Source organism: Triturus cristatus, chromosome 8 (genome assembly GCF_964204655.1).
Source record: "Triturus cristatus chromosome 8, aTriCri1.1, whole genome shotgun sequence".
NCBI lineage: Eukaryota > Metazoa > Chordata > Amphibia > Caudata > Salamandridae > Triturus > Triturus cristatus.
In genome coordinates, this window is record NC_140591.1 from 12,660,786 (window position 1) to 12,682,864 (window position 22,079).

The 22,079-nt window shown below is 48.3% G+C and overlaps 1 protein-coding gene across 2 annotated transcripts in view; it reads left to right on the forward strand.

Moving 5' to 3' along the window:
- The first annotated feature begins 4,951 nt into the window (after positions 1-4,951).
- LOC146799835 (uncharacterized) overlaps positions 4,952-22,079 on the forward strand; it is a 400,555-nt gene continuing 383,427 nt past the window's right edge. Inside the window, exon 1 of one of the 2 annotated variants that reach the window (XM_085624020.1) lies at positions 4,952-5,126. The gene's annotated coding sequence lies outside the window, so the exon portion shown is untranslated. The remainder of the gene's footprint in view (positions 5,127-22,079) is intronic. The other variant, XM_085624019.1, reaches the window with a different exon arrangement.

A 22,079-nucleotide genomic window follows, 5' to 3' on the forward strand; every position in this document is an offset into this window, starting at 1 on the left:
TCGGGGGTGTTGCAAGCAAGGAGGCGGCGTACGTCAGACGATGGGAACCTTGAGGCCACGCGAGGAGAGGGTTTTGAACGGCCGATGGTGATCTCAGGCGAACAGAAGTCTGGCAAACGAAGGGTGGCTTGTCCCTATTTGCTGTGTTTAACGGCTCTTTGCCATGCTTGAAGAGTGATTTTTGAGCCGGGGGTGCCAATTGACGCAGGTTGTGGATATCGGTTTCGAACACATGGGGCAGCATATTGAGGCGAGGCCCGAGGACAGCTGGGGGTATTATAAGACGGGGGGGTTGTGCGCTGGGCTGGAACGGTGGGAGAAGGGTTAGGGTAAGCCCGAACGTAGCTCAACTGGGGGTGGTCTTTTTCTTCAACGCAATATTCAGCCGCTACCCACAGCTGGGAAGGCAGGTAGGAGAATTTTTCTCGGCACTCACGTGGCTGGGCAAGTAATCAGACGAGGGGTGGACCTGGAGGGGGGGGGGGGGGTGCAGGTTTTTCGGGGAATTTTTTCTAACGGACAGGTCACGGGGGACGGGGGCGACTGGTGAGGGCTCCCGTGTCGGTTGGACAACGACGTGGGAGGGACGGAGTCATTCCCGGGGCGAGCTGGGCCGCACCGGTAGAAGGGGGGAGAAGCCCTTGGGGGTAGGCAGGGGCCTGGAGGTCCTTCTCGATTAGTTGGAGGCCATGGGTCCATGGCACTAGTCGACTCACAGGAGGAATTAGTGGCTGCGGCAAGCAGGAGCACTGGGAGTCGTGGCTGGCCGTCTTGGATGCCCCCCCCCTCCCCCCCTCTTTTTTGCACGGGAGACCTGGGGGCAAAAAGTCCATCTGCACAGGGAGTATTTGAGGACTGGGAGTAAGGGTAGGTCTCCGGGTGGGGGGGGGGTGATGTTGCTGGGTGCGAGGGCAGCTGTTAGACAGAGCAAATATGCAGAGGAAGCGGGATGGCCTGACTGACTGTGCACACTGGGTGGCGCGAGGCGTGACGGGGGCAGTGTTTTTACAGGCAGGGACTTGCCTGGGGAGTGGGACTGGTAGAGGTAGTTTGTCGGCCGCTTGATAAGATAATCACCTTTCGGTAGGCATCGCAGTAAACGAGGCTGAGGGGGTGCGCCACACGGGGAGCTGACGAGATGGAGAAGGCTTGGGCCACTGCTTGGGGGAACCAGACAGGGTTAGGGGCCTTCGGGCACTGCCAGATGCGTTGGGTATGAGATGGTCACCTGGGTTGTAGCAGGCAATAATGTGGAAGCGGGGATTCTGGCTTACAGGCCGCAGTTTAGTTGTAGGGGGGGAGATGTGTTGCGTGTCTGGAGTAAGGAGCCTGCACACGGTGGTCGTGTCGTAACACCACTGATAATAGGGCAAATTTTTCAGGGGCATCGGGGAGTAGGGTAGTGCAGGACACAGGAGACGCGATGATATGGTGCCGGTGGGGCAGCAGACGCGGATGCAGTGGCTGTGGTGACGGGCGGTTAGTGCCTGGCTTGTTGGGGTGGAAACAGGGGCACGACGTTTTTCGAAATGGGGCAGCGTTGGCGCTTGAGGCGTAGTTGAGAATGAGGGTAGTGGCCCGGGAAAGGGCGATTGGGAGGTTTGAGTTGTTGGTCGGCTACAGCGGTGGGGAGGGGGAAGTGGAGTGTGTGGCAATGGAGCTGGGGGAAAGCGAGGAGGGGGAATGAGGCACCAGTGACTGGGGCAAGAGAAGGGAGGCCTATGGCTGGGGACTTGGGGTTGCCAAATGCGGAAGCTAGTGTAATGGTGCTACAGGCTATTTAAGTTTCATTTGAGGGCTGGGCCGACGGGGAGCGGCTCCTTTAAGGAGAGGTCCGATTTTTACGCCGGAGGGCTGGCATAGAGGTGACATCAGGAGGGCTGTTTGGGGGTGGAGGGGGGAAGCTGGAGAGTGGGGAGATGGCAGTATAGGAGGGTGTGGTGCCGTTATAGGTAATGAGGGGGGTTGGGTGGGGTTTTTGGAGAGACTGGTGATGGAAGGGGAAGGGACATAATCCTTACGGGACTAATCATTCTTTTTCTACTGCAGGTAGGGAGAGTGGCCTGGGATCCAGTGTGGTCGCATGAACAGGCGGACATTCTCCCGAACGTTGGGCAGCAACGGAGGCGACTTAGTGGGTGTACGGATGTCATCAGGCGGGAAACGCAGTCATGGGGATGTTTGATGATGGAGGGGGGAACAGTAGAATTGACTCAGGGTGAGCGTTTGCGGCCGGTGAGAGTGACTGGGTCAGACGATATGGGAACTTGCTCCAATACAAGCACAAGGTGTTGGAGAGAAGGTACTCAGGAAAATGGCAGGTCTGGTTTGTAATCCCAAATGCATGGCAGGGGATATGGTTCAATGACAAGGAACTTGGGAAGGTTGGTTATGGGGTAGCACTGGGCCTGGCAATGAATGGTCTCTGGGGACGTCTAGCATGCTTACAAGGAAATGGTCTGCAGTGAATAAGACGGTTTGAGGGGAAACTGGTGGCCTGGTTGGGGATGGGGCACTTTCATGAAGGGGGATGGTCTTGGAAATGTTACTTGTTGAAATGGGTCATCCGCCGATGGTGCCTTGCAGAGGAGGGAATTTTCAGGGGGCTGTTGAGCATGCTTAACGGCTAATAGCCCACAGGTAATGGGGACTGTTTGATGGGACACGGGGCGGTTTTGGTTTTGGTGTGGGGATGGAGCACTTTTCATGGATGGGGATTGCCCTGGAAATGTACCTTGTTTGAAAGGGACACAGGCTTTATGGGTGGATGGTCGTCCACCGATGGTGCCTTGCAGAGGATGGACTTTGAGGGCTGTCGAACATGCTTACAGGGGAATGGCCGCAGGTAATGGGGACTATTGGAAGAGACACAGGTGGTCTTGTTTGGGGCTGGGACGCTCTTCAGGGATGGGGGATTGGCCTGGAAGGTTACTGGATTTCAACGGATACTGGCTGTACGGGTGGATGGTCATCCACCGTTGGGGCCTTGCCAAGAAGGGAGTTTGGGGGCGATGAATCAGGATTACAGGGGGACGGTCTGCAGTTAAGGAGACGGAGGGAAGGAAGACAGGTGGTTGTTTGCGATGGTACAATTTTTTCACGGACGTGGTTTGTCCGGTAAATGCTGCTTATTGACACAGGACACAGTTTTGCAAGGGTGGATTGTCATCCACCTGGTGCCTTGAGGGGTGGGGGAGGCGTTAGGTGCCCGCAACCTGGAGGGACAGGTAGTCCTACTTAGAGTAGGTGCAACTTTAGCAGTCTGGGGTGTCCCGGCAATAGCGAACTTTATACGGGACGCAGGTTTAGGGGATGGAGGGTCGTCCACAGGGGCCGCAAGGTAGACTGGATGAAGGCGAAAGGTGCAGTAGAACTGGGGGTGGGGCAGGGAACCGCCCTCCGGGGGTTTCCCTGGTTGGCGGTACTTTGGAGGGGTGGGTAGTCACATACGGGCGGATCCACCCCTCGGCGGGGGGGAGAACGGTACACAGGTGACTGATAGCGGGCGCGGGAAGCAATGACCAATGAAGGAAATTACACAGAGGATGCTTGGAGGGCAAGTGAAGGTGAGAATGGGGAGAGGAAGGAGGTCACCGAGTGAATGGGGGAAGAGTCTAATAGGTGAGCTGGTTTTGAGAATGGATGAAAGGAGAATGAGTCGGTATGGGATGGGGAAAGTATATTTACTGCATTTATGTACTGTCGAATAAAGTCTAAATGATTGCAACCATGTCCTAATAAAATGGCCTTTTACGCTCCAAGTAACAGCGTGGAGTGTGGTTCTTGCGCGATGTAATGATTCCAACTCTAATGTCTAAGGACAGTAATTTTGAAGACACTTTTGGCACTGTACATCAATTCCGGGTGTTTCAGAGACATTTTAACTACAGCTGCTTTAAAAACATATTCCTGGTAGGATTGGTATTGCAGGGAGCATGCTTTGGCCCCTTGAAACACCTGGCATGTTTCACAAAGGGGGAGCTGTTCCACAGAGACAGTAGTTTTCCCTATTCCAGTTAATTACTTTCCTATCTTTGGCGTCAGAAGGACTTTTGCAACTTGTAAAATGATGTTTGTACATTACACCAAGGTCGTTTTTGGTTGCACACCCTGTGGGTTTGTTGTATATTGTGACTTCGGAATATTTGTGCGCAACAAGCCCATAGATTTTAAAGTCTCTTATTATCGTTTCAGATATGTATTCCTCAGTTTTCCAGGTCTGCTCCTACCTGGCAGCCAAGTCGGTGCCCTTCCCAAACTTTGAACTGAAAGGGGCCCATCTCTCTGGGGCCCCGTGTGGGCTAGAGAGCCTCCTACTGCCGAAGACGCGGGGAGGCTGGCAAGAGTCACAAATTGCACTCACATTCTGCTTCTAGTTGGGTTTTCTTTCAGGGTCTCATCTGACGTCACGTTGCAGTTTGATATGAGTGTTAGCACATGGTATATGTCCGCCACTGGATTTTGATTCTAGGTATACAATATATATATGCTCCTCTGTTTACCTTCACTTTCCTCTTTCTGCAGCCACTGGTCGCTTACTCTGCATCTGCCGTTTATTCGTCTTCGTTTGGATGTTGTAATGATGGGCCCTAGGCCCACATGCTAGGTGAAGAAGGACACAGGACACATAGTTTAATTCTCGCGAGATACTTCGCAAGGTCGCGCTGCACGCATCCTTTGTGCTGGCCAACAAGGATGGAGCAGGCCCCATCAGTTATCCACACACTCATCCATCCCTTCTATTATATTCACGAGAACAGAAACTCGCCGACCAGTGAAGAATCACTCTCACGTCGAAAATAGTCAGACCAATTGGTTTTGCCACTGCTTTTTTTTTAACTTTCATTGGAGGGAGGGCATGTGTTGTGTTACCGTGGTAGGGAAGCTCGGCGGGGCCTGTTTTGTTTCGTAGCAACGAAAATAATTACCTGCGTGCAGGACTTTTGCTTTTAGTTTCAGATTGACTCACACGGAAGGACTTACAAAAGTTCTCCAGCTCTCTGAGCTCACTCTGTGCTGTGCTCCACTTGTGTCTGTGCGCCAAGGCTTGTATCTGAACTCTCGGGGTCCCTGCCACCGTCTCCTCTCTTGCTGCTCAAACACGCCTGACGGACCTCTTTCCGAAGGTGAGTGCGCGCATCGCCCCTGGCCTTCTGGGTTTATCTGCTGTGCCCCGCGGCGTGTTTCCTTTCCTCTCCAACAATCAACACGCAGTAAGACGCACAGCCCCCTTGGCTGCGCACCAGCTGTGTATTTATTCCCATGTTGTTAGGTAGGTTGGCTTTTTTAATATTTGAAGAAAGTGAAGGCACAGAGAGGAGGCTGCAGAGGCGGTGTCTGTTAGAGGGTCCAGGCCTGCCTGACCCAACGAGTTCCTTCCTACTATTCGTCCACGTACTTGACATGTAGGATCATGTGTGTTTGGGAAAGATGTGACTGACAGCAACTGATGCGTGACTGACTGTGTCCCAACCCGTTCTATAGCGCTTTGACATACAAAATGTTTCGTTACATGGAAGACACAAATACTGCCAACAATAGTTACAAACGTTGAGAATTAAGAAAAGGTAGATCATAACAGAAAAACAAAAGCACTATAGAAAGCAGTGAAACGGTTGAGGTAGTGTAGATGTCAGTACCAAGAGTAATTGCAGTGTCTTAACAACATCAGTAGGGGAGAAGGATTTTCAGGTCTCTTTTCAAAAACGTCAGCGTAGATGTGGAGGTAGTGAATTCCAGATTCTGGTTGCGCTTCCTGAGTAGGACTGTGCCATCATTCGTTCCCTTTTAAAGGATGGAGGGTTCAAGGAGCATTGTGTAGTATCTTCTTGTTATGTTCATAGTGTTACCCTTTACCTTGTCCCTAGCTGCTCAGCCAGTGGGAGTGTTCCGTGTGGAATGTTGACATGAGAGGAATGCGTGGGTGCCTGATGTGTGTGAGACAGTTGGGAAGATGGGCTGAGCAGCTAGCAGGATGCTTCTGGTGGGGCTGCTATCCTTGTACCTTTGATGTTATGGACTTGAATAAATACCTTGAAAGACACAACCTGGCTACGTCTGCAGTGTCACCTCAACTCATGGAACCAGCTAACTTCAGTGTCACCAACAAAACCAACAGCAGCTGCATATTAGGAAAGGTTCGGGGTTGAGGCCTTAAAGTGAATGCAGGGAACTCACTTTAAAAAAATATATATATATTTTTTAAAAAGAGTTTTATATAGCGCAAACTAGACCAGAGACATCGGGTATCAGAGCGCTTTACATGTGCACCAGTTTTGTTACAGATGGACACATTTATTTTTTTATTTTTTAGGACATGGTGCTGATTTGAGAATGTAGGTTGAGACTTTTGTGTAGAGTCACTCCCAGAGACTTGGCACTGTCAACAATGGTGGTTTTCCTGGTTGGAGATTGGGCGATAGTAGTTGAGGTCATTAATGACTTCAGAAGGTTATTGGAGAAGAGGGGTGACTTGTCCAGAGAGATTCACCACTTTTGTATCATAGGGAAGCACATGTGTATAAAGGTCTTTGCAATGTCACACCATGCTGGCCAACTACTAAAAAATGTAAGTCTGGGTAATGTGAATTGATTTCTGAAAAACACATCAGCTTCAAGAAACTAATCTAATGAAAGTATCAAAAATCTATGAAACTATACAAAAATATTTACACATTTAAAATGACTAATGAACTTTCTGGCATGTTTCTAATATTTCCAAAGTCCATCCTTTGTGCTAGCTGTCACCAACTGTCATTAGTTTGCTTTCCCCAAATCTTACATACAAACAGCACCTTTCATGTAACTGGTTCTGAAATATCGTCCTCTGCTGTACAATGCATCCTACCAAGCGTGGTATCCTTCACACACATATGTTCTCTAGGGGATCTCAGGCAGTGGTGTAATAAAACTAGAAGTGGATGGAATGTTTAATTCCATTCGCAAAATTGATCGAATTTAGCAACTCCGCATTACTCTTGTAAGCAGAGTTCTGGTCAAATTCCACCAATTGATGGATGGCACATTTTTTCCCTGAGAGGCTCCAGAAATGCAAGTGAGATTTGGCATCCCCTACTGCCATTTTCTAATACAGGCGGTTGTCAGCCGCTATGGTCAGAGGGTTGATTCACAAGTAGATTTGCTGCTACTCAAGTACATTTCTGGTGCAGAACCCTCTCAGGGTCTGTCATGCCAGGCATGGAAGACCAACATTGACTGCCCCTTTCAAGGTAAAAAACTCGCTTTGTGTGGAGGCCAATTTCTTTTCTTCATTTTCAGAAACAGATGGATGCCTATTCTAATCTCTGGCTGTTGTGGGCTCAGCAAACATTGGTGTCATTCCCATTCTGTGTGGAGCGGGAAAGGGTGGGATTAAGGAGAAGACATTATTTATGACTGATCTAAAGCTCCCCAGCCTCATCTCCTCCTCGGCGAGGAGACAGGAGGAACAGACAGCTTGTGACTCTGATATCCTGGGCATAAATTACACCACATCATTTAATCTATCATATTTTTTATTGTTCTGCTTTTACTTCACTATTTATGTATTTGTTTAAATCAGGAAAGGAGACCGAATATATGACTGATCTGTTTATTATGAAAAGCTATGAAAAAGATAGTAGGCCTGACTTAGTCATGACACAGGGTCCAAGACCCTACACATTCTTTTGTTACATTAAATGTCAGACATTACCATTGTATTACCATAGTAGGCTAGGCTTTATGTGTTGGTTACTGGATTTAGGGTCTTATTACGAGTTCAGCAGTCTGTGGACTGCCGCAAGCTCAGCGGTCTAAGTGCCGAATTATGAGATGGCAGTATTGCCTTTTTAAAGACCGCGGCTGAACCGCCAGCATACCGCTGACCATAGGGTTCGCGGTCGAAGAAAAGCAGCTGCCATAGGGTGGTACAGAGGAGCTACACCGCCGTCCGTATTATGAGTTGGCTTTCTGACGAGCGGACCGTGGTGGTGGGACCACCAGCTTTAGGTTAGTGGAAACAAAGGCTTTAGGGTGCATACTCACTCCTTTCCTGTTCTTTCCATCTGCATTCAACATGGATCCCTTTCTCTAGGCCCTCCCTTCACAGCAGTATATTCAACCCAAGGAATACGACCCTGTTTACAGTTATCTACAGCTAGGTCCTTTTGGTAACATATTCCCTTTGCAGAATGGCCACATATGGGTCAGCTTCCGGCAATGCTAGCCTCTTAAACCATGCATCATCAGTGAGTGGAAACATAACTGTGTCATTGGATTGTGTATAATCAATGACTTTAGAATCCTAGGAGGGCATGTGAGAGCTGTCAGGATAAATGAATGGATTGCCATGAAGAGCACTATGTTGAAGATATTCAAATAATACTACAAAATATTACTAGTTAATGCCCACATGGTAGATTGCCATGCCACCACAACCCCCCTAATTCCATTGCAGGAGCCAATCCTCCAACCATCTATTTAAATATTCTTATTAAAGTTAGCGAGAATAGCTGTGCGCTACCAGTGATGAAACTGACTCAGAATAAGTTGGACATGAGAGAGGCTTGAGACAATCCTGAGTCATTTACCAAGGGAATGCTGGAACACCATATGTTGGTGAGAGGTGGAGCCTGTCAATGCATTTTACTCTTTGCTACAGGGCTGTGTCAGCAGGATGCAGCCGGGTTAGCAAGGAGTATTTTTTTTTATTTACAAAAATATAGTTGCAAAGTGGGAGTTTCATTTTGTAAATAAAAAAAGTAATTCTTCCCTCGTGATGGGAGTCATCTCCCTTGGTGGGGGAGAGCACTATTTTGTTTTAGTGTCAGTTATAGACAGTAAATAATGGTTATATGTCCGCCTATCTTAATTGGACGGGCAGACATGTAACCATTTTTATGACCGACCTAACCATTTAGGGCCATTGGAGAAGTATGGACACGGCAGAGATGAAGTAGTCCCTGCTGTGGCCAAACTTAAGGTGCACCCACATATAGATCGGGCAGGCACACCACTCTGTTGGCAGAGAGGGAACTCCGTCCCAGCAGTGACGGAGTTCCCTTCCCACCAAAATATAAATCAGGCCCATAATCCCTTTGGTAGGATAACTTACTTAGACATATATATGTTAACACATTCCACCACTGATTTAGCAATCATAGGGGTTCATAGAGTCACAAGTTTTGCTTGTAATCCTTAAATCTAGTTTCCATGTACCATTCTAGATAGCATCTCTGATTATAAAATAAAGGACCACATTTTATCCAAGGCTATTCAACAAAAATCCTTTAGGGATTTTGCTGATTTAAAGTTCCAGATCTATTAAAAAATGACAATCCCATCTGGCCGATGAAGGAACGCATCAGAGCGCTACTTAATTGTGAGAAGTTGGCCTGGTATATGATGTTCACTAGTTAAAGTGACCACCTTGTACCATGCCAAGCAACCCTTATGGTGTGGTTGTAAGTCAACCTTTTCGGACTAGCTGCCCTAGTGGTAGCGTAGGCTAAGCAGTCTTTGAGGCTAAACTCGTGAAGCGTGTTAAGCCAGCTGTTTTACCAAATGCAACCCCCTTTTATACCAATGAAAGGACACCACACAGATATATATTCAAAATATATATGTATTTATTTCTCAAAGTAACCCCTAGTCTCTTTATGAGCACAGGAGCACAAATCGTCAAACAAGATTACAGTAGAATACACAGAAGTTGCACTTTATATGGATAGGCCCTGGTGGCCGCTCAAACCATATACTAAAATAGTGGTATAAGTACCACGAACAGAAAAGGGAAAAGGCCTAGGGCCTCTAGAATCGCTGGGCCTACAAGGAGCTAACTTCAGTTAGTGACCAGGAGGTCCACGGGTTGCGTGTGCAGAGCAAATAGTCACACGCGAGCTCCCATAGGTTTTCAATGGGTGCCTAAAAAGTACAAAGTTACTGCAAAAAGGATCTTCCGGGTGGGCTAGGAACTTAAGATTGGAAACACAGACACTAGAGATGATTCTCAACACTTGGGCACCGGAGTGCCAGCTTTACCTCACCCACAGGAAGCGGGTGCATAGGCGTCGAAGTGCGTCGGGTTTCTTCTATCTGTTCAATGGAGCCTGTAGATAAAGATGCTGCAGGCGGTCGCCCCGGAAGAGATGCGGTGGATCCAAGAGTGGATCGGAGATGTTGAAGACCTGTAAGCAGAGGGGACAGTGTTCACAGTCACTAGCCAGTGACCAGCGTGGTACCAGGTGGGTACCAGGCGATGTCGGGTGCAAACAGGAAGGAAGGTGTAGCTTGTCTCTGCAGCCACGTGGTCCCTGAAGGTCGACGACGTCCAGGAGTCGGGTCACGAGCTGTCCCACGCAGGCTCTCGCTGTCGGCGGTATCGGCGACTTGATCGAAGCAAACAAGCCTTGGCAAAAGCAATTGTTGTAGGATATGAAATAAGCTGCTGGTTCTGACCGGCAAGGTCAGAGGGACTGCTCCTTTGGAGGGGAGCAAGGGCCAGTCTGGAGCAACCAGACCAGCGGTGTATTTCGTGAAGTTCGTCGCCAAGATGGCCACTAGCCAGCGGGCCAGCAACTGGTTAGGCGCATCGAGTGGCAAAATGCAGAAGGGCCCCACGCAGATCGTGGAGATGCTGGAGGGCTCACCTTTGGTGCAGATGCTGCTCAGATGTTGGGCTTCTCAGATCCCAAAGCACAACTTGGAGGGAGCCTCGGTTGTTGCACTTGTCAGCTTGTCGTGGTCGTTTCAAGATGGCTGGCTCCACGTGTCTCGGTGCCTCCACGGGTCTCCTCTTCTCAGGGACTGTGGATCGGGCGGTGAGAGGTCTGGAGGTCCAGGTCTTGTCAGTCTCTGGGCTCGGGCTCCGGCGGGAGGCGGCGGCAAAGCAGACGTTGATTCGCTGGATGGTGCTTGCGTTAGCAAGGTGGTCACTCCCTGACCACAGGGGAGATTGGCTTCAGTCCTCTGTGCGGCAGAGCGTCGAAGTTCCCGTCTTCTTCTTAGTTTCAAGTTGATTCCAGGATGTCTGAAGTCTTAGGACACAGCTCCTACCTTTAAGCGGATTCTAGGGGCCGGACTACCTGCTAGGTCCCTCCCTAAGGGTGGGACCAGAAAGGGGGGTGGTTACACCCCCAATCCTTTGTCCAGCTCGCCCCAGGCCCGGGACTGGTGTGCCCCAGGACCGGATTGAACTGGCATATGCACCGAGGCTCCTTGTGAGCCTCAGGCATGTCTGGTTTCTTTCAAGCCCTACCTGACCAATACACAAAATCCTGTCTGGGGTGGTGCACGCACCTCCCCTGGCAGGAAACCCTTTGTCCACACCTCCCAAGCTGGAAGGACTCCCAGCAGCAGGAGGGCAGACTTGTGTCTGTGGTGGCAGCATCCATTTTGTGGAGCTGAGGCTATGTCTGATTTTACCCGGGTTTCAGGTACTGTACATGTCGTGTCCCTCTAGAAGGGTGGAATGCTAACCCCGTCGCCAGAATTGGCGAGGGGTTAGTATTCCAATTCGTATGACACCTTACTCGACATGTTTTGATAAAGCCAAACCAAAGATAGCATTTAACCGCGAGGTTCATAATGCACTTAAGAGTATATGGTATGACGATATCTGGAAACAGTAGAAGGAAGTGGTTCCGACCACTGCAGACAGGCTCAGCTCATGCCAGAGCACCATCTCACATGGAACCAAGCACTCTGCCTTCAGGATTGTTAAGGCCTGCCATAGGAGTGACTTATAGGTTAACATGTGTCCCATTTAAGGTTAGGTATAGGTATACTACACCTAAGTAAGAGGTGGTTACACCAACTTACCCCAGCTGAGTGATCAGCCAGTTGTGTCAAATTTGTTAGGCCAAGCCTGGGGTGGCATAATACATGCTTCAGCCCCTGGCAGGCCTTAGATACACCAATGCCCTGGGTACCTAGTGTACACTGGTACAGGGGCTCACAGGGTGATCCACTTCCAATTGGTTATGCACCTAGGGTGCATGGAGTCCATTTTAGAGTGAGAGCAGACAGGCTGAGACCCTGAATGGCAGGATCTCGGCCTACTAAGTCGAAAAACCAGCTAGACACTAGGCAAAAATTTGGGGGTAACCATAGTCAGATATCCACCTTCCTACACAACCCCCCCCCCAAACGAAGGGAGATAAGGCTGACCTTGACCAGGTAAGCCTATATTGCCCAAGTGGCCATATAAGGAGGAACCAGCACTGGCATGGTTACCCCCTGTCTCATGGTCCACTAAGCAATCCCTCACCCTAAGGGTATCAGAGGGTCTCCACCATAGGGAATCTCTACCTTTGGTGTGTCTTTGCAAAGTAAAAGGCTGGTGTTGAGATGGAGTACTGAAGTGAGTGTCCTCAAAGTGAGGCCTCAGCTTTCTCCAATCATCCTCCACCCTGGATGCCTTTCTCTCCTTAACTGAGTTGCACTGTGCTCTCAGGGTCAGCCTCTGGCTACCTAAAGCTGGAGGCTGGGTCCCTTTTGTGGGCTTACTGGAGGGACAGGTCAGGTTTGGGGCCCTAAGGTCCCATGTTTGCCTGTGCCCAACAGAATCCCTCTGGGGGAGGTCCCTAACTACCTGTAAAGGAGATCCCTCAGGAAGGTTTTTACCCATCACCTGACTAGGGCTACTAGCCAGGCAATCCTCATTCTTTTGATGGGGGGGTTCTTGTGGACAGGGGCCCTCTGGGGGTCCACTGGCCTCCCTGACCTCTGCAGCCCTGGGCTGACTGAGGCAGGGTAGAGAGAGGCAGGCTACCTGCACCAGACTGGGTACCACCTTGGAAGGGGCCACTGACACCAGAGGCTCTGCCAGGCCAGGCCTGGCTACCTCTGGGGCAGTTCCTTCACAAGGGGTGAGGTCAGATCCCTGAGGAGGCTGACCTTTTCCTAATGTCTGGGGAGAGGGAGACTTTTCTTCCTCCCCACTACTCTCTGTTTGTGTGGAGTGATCCATAGTTTCAGGCTTCACTACGCCTATGTCAGTCTGAGTATAGGCTGAGACCATTACAGCCTTGCCAACCTTTTCAGGGGGGCACTCAGTTTGTGTTTGAGCTGTGGCTGTCACAGCTCTGCCAGTCTCTACAGGGAAGTCTGTCTGTGCCTGGGCTGTGGCTACCACTGCCCTTCCAACCTTTTCAGGGAGGAAATCTATTTGGACAGGGGTTGTGAATGGCACAACCCCACTACCCTTTTGTGAAAGGCCTACCATTTTAGAATGGGTGTCTTGTTCAACTCCAGCCCAAGCTGAGAGTTCTAAGTCATTCCCCAGTAAGCAGTCTACAGGCAAGGTTGGGGACACTGCCACCCTTTTAGGGCCAGTGACACCTCCCCAGCTGAGACAAACCTCTGCCATGGGATGACTGTTCTGTTTGCCATCAATGTTAGTTACCTGGTAGGAGAAACCAGGCAAAAGCTGCTCAGAGGGAACTAGCCAATGGGCCACCATAGTGATGCTACCTCCAGTGTCTCTGTAGGCCTCAGCTTTTGTACCATTGATGTAGGGCTCCTGTCTGTACCTACCCAAAGTGTTGGGACAGGCAGTGAAGTTGGCAAACCCCATGCCACCATCACAGACAAGAGTAGTTGCTGCAGGGGAATTGGCTAAGCCAGGGTCCCCCTGTGTTCCCCAAGTAAACCCACCCAGATTTCTGGGGGCACTCCCACCACCTGGGGGATTACTGCTGACAGTAATAGGTGGTGTGACAGGAGTAATTGGAGGAACAGTTTTGTTTTTAGCCCTTGGGCAACTGCTGTCAGTTTTCCAATGCCCAGGAGTTTTACACTCATGGCAGTAAGGCTTTTTACCTGTGGTAGAGGAGGGAACTTGGGACCCACCACCCTGTGGGGAGTTTTGGGGCCCTGAGGAAGATTTCTCTTTTGCTTTATCCCCACCCTTCTCTTGAGGCTTGGTGGTATCTTTCTTTTGGTCACCACCCTGGTTTTTAGGCCTGATCCTGGTCCTGACCCATTTATCTGCCCTCTTTCCCAATTCTTGGGGAGAGGTCAAATCTGAGTCTACCAGGTGTTGATGGAGAAGCTGGTTTTGACAATTACTTAAAATCTGCTCTCTCATCATCAAATTGTACAATCCTGTATAATCAGACACCTTACTTCCCAGCAACCAACCCTCCAAAGCCTTAGTTGCACATTCCACATATTCAGACCAGTCCTGAGTCTGTGTCTTCTGGGTATCTCTGAACATTAACCTGTACTGTTCAGTGGTTAAGCCTAACCCATCAACTAGGACACTCTTCAGGGCTCTGTAATTTCTGACATCCTCCTCTCTAACAGTGAGGAGTCTATCTCTGCCTCTTCCTTCAAAGGAGAGCCATAAGATTGCTGCCCACTGGTCTTCAGGAACCTGCTGTACTTTGCAGGCTCTCTCAAGAGCAGTTATCCATTTGTGGATATCATCCCCACTTTTGTAGGGGGGCACAACCTTAGACAGGTTCCTATTATCAAAGACCCTATCTTTGTCCTTAGGGACAATGCTGCCACCAGTGGGTGTAGACCCACTCTCTTTATGCTGCCTAGCCTTGCTCAGTTTCTCTTCCATCAGGGCTACTTCTAGCTCCTGCTTCCTGATCCTCAGCTGGGCTTCTTGCATTCTGGCCTCATGTTCCCTCCTCTGAGGGGTGGTCATTCTTTTCCTGGAGTGACCTTGAGAGCCTCTAGAGCCATGAGAAGCATTAGATTCACCTGAGCGATTCCTTTGCCTCCCAAGCCCTGTGTTAAGTCCACTGGGGAGATCCAATGGGTTGAACCCACTGTCAGTCCCCAATAGCCTTAGTTTAGCTGGGCCAATTATAACACTTGGCACTGGGCTAGTTCTCCCTTCATCCTCACTCACATCTGTATCCCCACCACTTTCCTCCTCTGTAGTATGGTGTTCATCTAAGGGATGGCTATTGGAAAGGGGTACCTCAGTGGCATCTTCAGAAGGGGGGCCTCCTGTTCCTGTCCCTAAGGGGGCTAACTGGGAAGCTTTCTCGAGCTCTTTCTGATTTTCATCATTCTGTAAGAGTTCTCTGAGCTCAGCAGAGGTAGGGTTCTTGGGCTGTTTAAGGCCTCTAAGAGTTGCCAAATGCCTGAGCTCGTTCTGATTTAGGGTAGCAAAGATGGATGGTGCCCTCTTGGGGTCACTCTCAACAGAGATGGGTACAGTGGACCCCTCTGCCCCAGCCATTGCTCTTAAGTGTGGGTGGATGTGTTGCAACTACCTACACTTGGGTTTACCTACTAAACCTATCTAGTAGTTGTAGTCAGGGTGTGCTACTCCCTTTGCTCTACAACAACTAAGTTCAGTAGAACTTAAGTATATCTAATCTTGTTTTATATGTACCTACAGGTACCTATGTGATCTTTCAATTGGTAACCAAGAGATTACAATGGTAAAACACAGCAAGCTCAAATCCAACCGCTGCTCACCAATGTGAGAAGTTGGCCTGGTATATGATGTTCACTAGTTAAAGTGACCACCTTGTACCATGCCAAGCAACCCTTATGGTGTGGTTGTAAGTCAACCTTTTCGGACTAGCTGCCCTAGTGGTAGCGTAGGCTAAGCAGTCTTTGAGGCTAAACTCGTGAAGCGTGTTAAGCCAGCTGTTTTACCAAATGCAACCCCCTTTTATACCAATGAAAGGACACCACACAGATATATATTCAAAATATATATGTATTTATTTCTCAAAGTAACCCCTAGTCTCTTTATGAGCACAGGAGCACAAATCGTCAAACAAGATTACAGTAGAATACACAGAAGTTGCACTTTATATGGATAGGCCCTGGTGGCCGCTCAAACCATATACTAAAATAGTGGTATAAGTACCACGAACAGAAAAGGGAAAAGGCCTAGGGCCTCTAGAATCGCTGGGCCTACAAGGAGCTAACTTCAGTTAGTGACCAGGAGGTCCACGGGTTGCGTGTGCAGAGCAAATAGTCACACGCGAGCTCCCATAGGTTTTCAATGGGTGCGTAAAAAGTACAAAGTTACTGCAAAAAGGATCTTCCAGGTCGGCTAGGAACTTAAGATTGGAAACACAGACACTAGAGATGATTCTCAACACTTGGGCACCGGAGTGCCAGCTTTACCTCACCCACAGGAAGCGGGTGCATAGGCGTCGAAGTGCGTCGGGTTTCTTCTATCTGTTCAATGGAGCCTGTATATAAAGATGCTGCAGGCGGTCGCCCCGGAAGAGATGCGGTGGATCCAAGAGTGGATCGGAGATGTTGAAGACCTGTAAGCAGAGGGGACAGTGTTCACAGTCACTAGCCAGTGACCAGCGTGGCACCAGGTGGGTACCAGGCGATGTCGGGTGCAAACAGGAAGGAAGGTGTAGCTTGTCTCTGCAGCCACGTGGTCCCTGAAGGTCGACGACGTCCAGGAGTCGAGTCACGAGCTGTCCCACGTAGGCTCTCGCTGTCGGCGGTGTCGGCGACTTGATCGAAGCAAACAAGCCTTGGCAAAAGCAATTGTTGTAGGATATGAAATAAGCTGCTGGTTCTGACCGGCAAGGTCAGAGGGACTGCTCCTTTGGAGGGGAGCAAGGGCCAGTCTGGAGCAACCAGACCAGCAGTGTATTTCGTGAAGTTCGTCGCCAAGATGGCCACTAGCCAGCGGGCCAGCAACCAGTTAGGCGCGTCGAGTGGCAAAATGCAGAAGGGCCCCACGCAGATCGTGGAGATGCTGGAGGGCTCACCTTTGGTGCAGATGCTGCTCGGATGTTGGGCTTCTCAGATCCTAAAGCACAACTTGGAGGGAGCCTCGGTTGTTGCACTTGTCAGCTTGTCGTGGTCGTTTCAAGATGGCTGGCTCCACGTGTCTCGGTGCCTCCACGGGTCTCCTCTTCTCAGGGACTGTGGATCGGGCGGTGAGAGGTCTGGAGGTCCAGGTCTTGTCAGTCTCTGGGCTCGGGCTCCGGCGGGAGGCGGCGGCAAAGCAGACGTTGATTCGCTGGATGGTGCTTGCGTTAGCAAGGTGGTCACTCCCTGACCACAGGGGAGATTGGCTTCAGTCCTCTGTGCGGCAGAGCGTCGAAGTTCCCGTCTTCTTCTTAGTTTCAAGTTGATTCCAGGATGTCTGAAGTCTTAGGACACAGCTCCTACCTTTAAGCGGATTCTAGGGGCCGGACTACCTGCTAGGTCCCTCCCTAAGGGTGGGACCAGGAAGGGGGGTGGTTACACCCCCAATCCTTTGTCCAGCTCGCCCCAGGCCCGGGACTGGTGTGCCCCAGGACCGGATTGAACTGGCATATGCACCGAGGCTCCTTGTGAGCCTCAGGCATGTCTGGTTTTTTTCAAGCCCTACCTGACCAATACACAAAATCCTGTCTGGGGTGGTGCACGCACCTCCCCTGGCAGGAAACCCTTTGTCCACACCTCCCAAGCTGGAAGGACTCCCAGCAGCAGGAGGGCAGACTTGTGGCTGTGGTGGCAGCATCCATTTTGTGGAGCTGAGGCTATGTCTGATTTTACCCGGGTTTCAGGTACTGTACATGTCGTGTCCCTCTAGAAGGGTGGAATGCTAACCCTGTCGCCAGAATTGGCGAGGGGTTAGTATTCCAATTCGTATGACACCTTACTCGACATGTTTTGATAAAGCCAAACCAAAGATAGCATTTAACCGCGAGGTTCATAATGCACTTAAGAGTATATGGTATGACGATATCTGGAAACAGTAGAAGGAAGTGGTTCCGACCACTGCAGACAGGCTCAGCTCATGCCAGAGCACCATCTCACATGGAACCAAGCACTCTGCCTTCAGGATTGTTAAGGCCTGCCATAGGAGTGACTTATAGGTTAACATGTGTCCCATTTAAGGTTAGGTATAGGTATACTACACCTAAGTAAGAGGTGGTTACACCAACTTACCCCAGCTGAGTGATCAGCCAGTTGTGTCAAATTTGTTAGGCCAAGCCTGGGGTGGCATAATACATGCTTCAGCCCCTGGCAGGCCTTAGATACACCAATGCCCTGGGTACCTAGTGTATACTGGTACAGGGGCTCACAGGGTGATCCACTTCCAATTGGTTATGCACCTAGGGTGCATGGAGTCCATTTTAGAGTGAGAGCAGACAGGCTGAGACCCTGAATGGCAGGATCTCGGCCTACTAAGTCGAAAAACCAGCTAGACACTAGGCAAAAATTTGGGGGTAACCATAGTCAGATATCCACCTTCCTACATTAATGATCTAATGACCCCTGCATGTTTAGAGAGCGTGATACCTTTCATGTAAACTTTAAATGTTTCCCAGACTGTGGAAAACCTGTTGACTGACCCCACATTATTGGTGAAGAACTCCTCTATAGCTTGTGCCTGTTCGGACCTGAAGACTGAATCCAGCAGGGAATAAGGAGTAAATCGGCAGGTGAATGTGGCAGCCCTCGGGCCATGGAGTTCCAGTCCCAGTATCACAGGTGAATGGTCAGACTAAGCTTGAGGGTGAAGGGAAGTGGCCCGATGAGGGTCCCCCTGGGTCACTCACAACCACCTCTCAGCCTTCCATACAAATGAAGAGTCGGTCAGACAGTAGAGCATACAAACCAATATATGTTTATTCAGATACACTCGAGCGGAGCCCAGTCTGCCCAGTCTCTTAGGAATGCTGCAGAGAGACTGACAATCAAAAGCATAGAGATACATATTATACTATTCGTAAATGGATTCAAACACACCCATAATGGAATTTTCCAAGCAGATGCAGCTAGCGAGTGCAATGCAAAAAAGTTAAGTTTTGATCCTCATATCGTACATTACCTCAGAAGCTCAAGGTTGTTTCTTCTCGCACCCGCCACTGGACAAGTGGGAGAGGACCTTTATCTAGTGGGAAGCTATGCAGCACATGAACAGTGTATTTATTAACGAGGAAAGTTTCATCATTCTGAGAAATGAAAGATAATGAGGGGTTTTCTTAGAAACGACCAAAGGTTAATTTCACTCACGCATTTAAAATGGCGTCTAAACCCAAAATAGTGCTGCGAATGCTAACTTACATAAAGCAATACGTAAGCATGAATGTTCTATTCTAACAGACCATCCATTTAGCATGAGCTAATCATTTTTCCTGTGTAAGAAGAAGATAAGTAGGGAATTACAACAATGTCAACATGTTCATGAGCATTACATAGCATTGACATAAGGAGGAGAGATTGTGAAAAGAGAAGAAGTCTCAAAAATCCCTTCATCAATGTTCATCATATCCTCGATTTCCTTCTGAACCACTATTGCAGCATTAGTATTATGAATCGATATTTTCTGTTTAGGGCCTAGAAGTCTGATACAATAGGAGCAACAAAAAGAGAGGCACTGAACAAGGGCACAACAGAACACCAGATAATAACAATCAGATAAATAACTTTTTTTGAGGACCCAGCTACCAAACAGAGACCAATTCCAGTTTCCACTTTCCATTCCCTTGACATTCTTGATAATATCTAGAATATGCTGGGAAATATTATTTTCCATATTCTTGATGCCGACTACGCACTGATCACCTACTACAGCGCACACTCCTCCACTCTTAGCCGAGATGAAATCAACTGCATATCTACTGTAGTCTGTTCAGAATATATTCGCCCACTTTAAAATTGGGTGGTGATGTCATGCAAAGCTGCTACTGTGGAGTTGGACAATGTTTGCAACTTGCATTCAAAATATTCCCGGGCTTTCTCACCCCTGGCCATAGATATCATTCCCAAAGTAACAAGGGGTGATGGAATATACCCAAAAGTGGCCCCATTACTATAATTATTAATCTCTATGTTGGTGAATCCCGCACTGAATTCTTTTGTCAGCGTCATCTTCACCCAGTAGACATTATGCTTGGGATTGACATGTTTGCAAGGCACACGTAGAGGCAACACCATTCCCAAAGCCACAATACCTGTACCATTATGGACATTGGAGTATGTACCATTGGACAAAAAATAGAATCCAGGGTGTGCATAAGTTGGTCCATCATAATCCACAGCAGAGTATCTAGAATTCATACCAAAGGTATCAGGATCTTTATCATTCACTAAGGAGATTGTACTTTTATACAGCACTGTGACTGAACAGTTGACATGGAAGTCTGTGTCTGTACTATTCACAATGGGACAGCAAGCAAGATATTAACCAGCCTTTCGAGTAACTATCACATCCTTATAATGCCAACCTACTAAAGTAATATACTGTTCCTCCATGTGGTAATTATCGCAGTATGTATCATTAGTGCATCCTGGGTAGCCCACTCCCCATGGCTTTCTATGATATAAGCAAGGACTTTGGTAAGCGAAACCAAAAACTCCGGAAATGTCTGTAAATTCTGCAGGTTTCGTATAAGTATGATTCACAAGTGACAATGGAAAAGCAGTCCTTAAACTGGTTACTGAATCAATAGGATATCAAGCCGTTCCCTCCCCAAAGTGTCTAGAAATACATTATTCGAGACTGACCTTTTGTTTCTAGTCAAAGAAATTACTTTCCCCTTTGTTGGCAAAACCACATTTCGATCATTCTCCAAAACCCTTCACCCCACACAGTATCAATCAATCTATCAATCAATCATACATTTGTAGAGCACACTTGAAGAAATAAAAACCTTTCTAGGGGTTCACTGATGCACCTGGTCATTTCAAACCAACAAAGAAGAGATTGGCACGGAAGCTAAATGTCTCATGGCCGTTTCATAGACAGCTTAGACTGGCTCAAAAGAGAGTGAGAAAAAGAGAGAGAAAACATACATTTGCTAACCTCCTTACCCCCATTTCGCCAGTAGGAAACCTGAAACAGGTGAACTTCTGTCGACACTATCTACCCCTATGTTTGGCAGCTGGGCACAAACAAACTTGTAGGAGGTAAATAGCACATTGAGCTAGCTTGAAAACATTAATAACCAACTACCAATTCCTTTAGCAATTGTACTAGTGTAACATGAGGGCGCGTGAACGCAAACTGAATTTCATTGCCTCCTTATTGTAGCCCTTGCACAGTAATCTTTAAACTTAAAGCATTAGTGCTATATACATGGCAGAGCTATTCTCTGCATATGACCTACAAACGCTGCTATCCCTTGATAATGTTATTCAATGGGATAAACCCCTCCTGCATAACTCCTACACTTGTACTATGTCTCAAGAAAACAGTGATATCCCCATGTGCTCCTAACAGAATATGCAATATTTCCTGTAGCTAATGTTACCAAAAACAGATCTGTAGTGCTTTACCCTACAATCTGCGAATCAGGACTGTCACAGTGGCTCCCTGTGTGGAAATTTCTTGTTCAATAGGGCTGGTCAGCTCTAAAAACAGACCTTGGCCTTTGACCCTTAAACCTGTTGTCCCCTGTCAGTAAAGCTATTCCATGCCGTCTTTCCAATTCAAAGCAACTCTGAAGAATCACAGCTGAAAGGCAGTCCTGTTCCGTACCTGTGGTCTAATAATTTTAAAGGTAGGATAATAACTTATGCTGGTCTCTTTATACTTATTTCCATTTGTGTGCAGTGTGTGGTGTGCTGTCTAGCAGTTTAGAGGCCAGGTGCTTGTTGTATACTTGCATGTGTGCATTTACTGAAGCCTGAGATCAGTTTGAAAACTGCCCTGAGTGGCAGAACTGCTTTTAAACAGTACGTTTTGCCCAAATTCGACTTTGGTGGTAGGGGCACTTAAAAATGGATAACCTACATTGTTTTAGCATATTAGGGACCCCCAGTGTCTTCCCTAGATATCCCAGGGGTGGGGGATCAGAAATGTGTAAGGTACACCCTTAAAAAATGAGTTTTTATACGCCTGGGTAAAGTGAAATTTCACTCCCTACATTGTTGTTAAGTGCTACTTAAATTCAACTTTGATGCTAGGAGCTTATATTTTTCACAGTATGATTATTACACATTACAAAGATCAAAAAACGATTTTAGTGCAATTATCTTTAATACATTTTTTTTCATATAGTCACATTTTATTTTATTTCTTAATAATTATCACCAACCCTTTTGATGTTTCCACATATGAAAAGCAAGTCTCATTCCTTTCCTTTTGCCTTTAAATGCATTTATTTATAACACTAAGCACAGAAGCTTTACTGAAACATGAATTAGCCTGCACA